At 32.5% G+C, this 3,472-nt stretch overlaps 1 protein-coding gene across 1 annotated transcript in view; it reads left to right on the top strand.

Annotated features, from left to right (window-relative positions):
* Positions 1-3,472, top strand: part of LOC117938306 (ras-responsive element-binding protein 1-like) — a 21,412-nt gene that overhangs the window by 1,415 nt on the left and 16,525 nt on the right. The window lies entirely within an intron of this gene.

Here is a 3,472-nt window from a genome sequence, read left to right as displayed (position 1 = left end):
CTCCCTCCCTTCCTTCCTCCCTCCCTTCCTTCCTCCCTCTGTCCTCCCTCCCTCTGCTGTCTGGAAACATGACAGTGTTTCACAAAGTCGAGCGATGTAAACCTGTTCTGTATTCAACCCAATAAGAAGCAGCAATAAAGATTATATTAAGGAAAGGTGTGTGAATCAGCTGCTGTGTGTTTGGTTTTTATTCTCAATGTGGGAAACGTAACCGACGAGTTCTCTTACCCTCAAAACTAAAAATCAACCTTTTGTTGACGTTTTTGTCTCTTTTTTTTCAATGTTTGTCACTTTTTTGACATTAAATACTTATTAACTTTAGTTTTACAGTTATTTTTGGAATTTAGGCTCAATAAACCTCATTTATAGGAAATTATACCTAATGTTTGAGTTAGAAAAGCAGAAATTAGGAATTATTGAGACTAAATTTAAAGGAATGAATGTTGATGATAATCACAGACTGGAATATGTCAACTTTTACTCAATACTATTTCAACAACACTTCCATTTGTTTTACAATGCTATAAAATTGAATAAGACGCCCCAAAATTAATGAAAGTAGAGATTTGTACTTGGCAAAGAGCGTTGGGTGGAATCAATCATGTTATTTTGGGGAATTAAAAAGAACATTGATATAGGAAAACATGAGGACAACATGAGGACAACATGGGGACAACATGAGGACAACATGAGGACAACATGGGGACAACATGAGTAAAAAAGTAAAAAAGAAAGTAAGAGCTTTTTAACAATGTAGTTTGGATGTTGTTGAATTCATCCTCGGGTGGTTTTACAGCGTAATAAAGGCATCGACAGTCTGCGCAGGCGCACTGTGAGCAGCAATCAACCGCTCCTATGTGTGATGGTTTCCATAGACAGTTAAAGAAGGCGTCCTCACACTGTCTGCGCAGGCGCACTGTGAGCGTTAATCAACGGCTCCTCCGACAGACAGGAGGCTGGTGTAAATAAGATGGCGTTTTATTTATTTATTACAATAAATGTCAGTGAAGTTTTACTCTGACAAAGTGGACAAACTCATGACAGGTTTAATATCTCGTAATTTCATGAACTAGCTAGCTAGCTAGCTGGCTAACGGCTGGAAAAGCGGTAGGTTAGCAACGGGATGCTAACATAGGCATCCCGTTGCTAACCGCTAATTCAGGCTAGCTAGCTGGCTAACGGCTGAATAACGGTAGGTTAGCATCCCGTTGCTAACCGCTAATTCAGGCTAGCTAGCTTGCTAACGGCTAAATAACGGTAGGTTAGCACCCCGTTGCTAACAACGTTAGCTACTTTCCGTCGAACTTGACCGTTTCTGGTTGCCACAGCTGAATTACAAGTGAGTAAATAGGGTTAAATCATAATATAGTGGATCAAAAAATCATAAAGTCAATACGTAGTATGGTATGTCAAGAAAAGTCAGAGTATGTAGAAAAATAATGAAAAGTCATAGTATAGTATGTAGAAAAATAATGAAAAGTCATAATATAGTACGTAGAAAAATAATGAAAAGTCATAATGTAGTGTGTATAAAATTCATAGTATGCCGAAAAAAGTTATAGTATAGTATGTAGAATTAAAAAAAAATCATAAAAAGTAATAATGTAGTATGTTGAAAACATAAAAAGTCTAAAAAAAAATCCTAGGATGCTATGAAAAAATATTTTTTCGACAGGAAAAACAAAATTAGGAAAAAATATTTTTTCGACATACTATACTATGAATTGTTTGACTTTTTCGACAAATCATACTATGACTTTTTGGACTTTTCGGACTTTAGATTCTTCTTGTTGCCTTACAACTGAAACTATAAATTAGTAATTCTTTCGACACTATATATAACTTTTTTTTGGACTTTTTTGACATACTATACTATGACTTTTTGGACTTTTTTTTAACATATACTATGACTTTTTTTGACATGCATACATAGAAAATTCCGCAGAAATTTTATCAGTGTGCCTGCTACCGGGTGCACATCCTAATAATAAACTAAAAATATTAAAAGTGTTTTTATAGAGATAGACCTTTTTAAAACCCTTTTTAAGACCTTTCTGAGAGAATACAATTGTTTGACAATATCAATAGGCAATGGATGGATGGATGGGCGTAAAAGACACCACAAATGCATAGAGGTCCAGACCAGAGGACAGCGTAGTACCACTTACCGTTTCTGGTGATTTTTTTATTTCTCACACTGTATATACTTCCATATTTTGAAAAAAGAGCAAAGGGCTACTAAAAACCAGGGATAGTGTGGGAACAATTTGAGAGATCTCATAGAAAACAAACTCAACCACAAGGAATCACAGTTAAATTATTTATTTATAATAATATTAAAATAGACTTATTATTGATGATAAATAATGTTTACAGCATTGTCTCCCCTGGCCGTCATCTTCTATCTCTGAAAGTACACGGACATCAGTAATGACAATATTAAAGCAGCAAGAATACATTGAATTTTTATTCATTCAAGAATTCTAAACTAAACTAAGTAGAAAGCCAAGTAGTTTTGTTTACATTTATCCATGCATTCATCAAAATAGTAATCTTGTTTTACCTATGGTACTTATTAATTTTAAAAGTTAAACATTTTTAAAATGCTATGACTTTTTCGACTTTTTGTAACATATCTCACTATGACTTTTTTTGAAGGTTTTTGACATACTATACTATGACTTTTTTTGACATGTTGTATTATGAGTTTTTTTACTTCTTTTGACATGATATACTGTCTTTTTTTCTATTTTTGTCATTTTTTTAACCTTTTATACACATCTCAAACAGGGGAATTAGCTCAAATGGTAGAGCGCTTTCTTAGCATGCGAGAGGTAGTGGGGTCGATGCCCGCATTCTCCAGAGGGCTTTAGATTCTTATTGTTGCCTTACAACTAAAACTATAAATTAGTAATTCGTTCAACATACTATACTATAACTTTTATACTTTTTTCGAAATACTATTCTATGACTTTTTAGACTTTTTTCGACATACTATACTATGACTTTTTTATATTTTTTCAACATACTATACTATGACTTTTTTAAAAACTTTTTGGACTTTTGTCAACATACTATACTATGACTTTTTTTATATTTTTTCGACATACTATACTATGACTTTTTTCTATTTATCGACATACTATACTATGACTTTTTTATATTTTTTCGACATACTATACTATGACTTTTTTCTATTTATCGACATACTATACCATGACTTTTTTATATTTTTTCAACATACTATACTATTACTTTTTTATATTTTTTCGACATGTAACTATACTATTACTTTTTTTGAATTTTTCCGACATACTATACTAAGACTTTTTTCGACATATTGTATTATGAGTTCTTTTTACTTTTTTTGACATGATATACTGTCTTTTTTTCAATTTTTGTCATTTTTTTAACCTTTTATACACATCTCAAACAGGGGAATTAGCTCAAATGGTAGAGCGCTTTCTTAGCA

Source organism: Etheostoma cragini, chromosome 22, assembly GCF_013103735.1.
Source record: "Etheostoma cragini isolate CJK2018 chromosome 22, CSU_Ecrag_1.0, whole genome shotgun sequence".
Classification (NCBI taxonomy): Eukaryota; Metazoa; Chordata; class Actinopteri; order Perciformes; family Percidae; genus Etheostoma; species Etheostoma cragini.
This window is presented reverse-complemented; position numbering and strand designations above follow the sequence as displayed.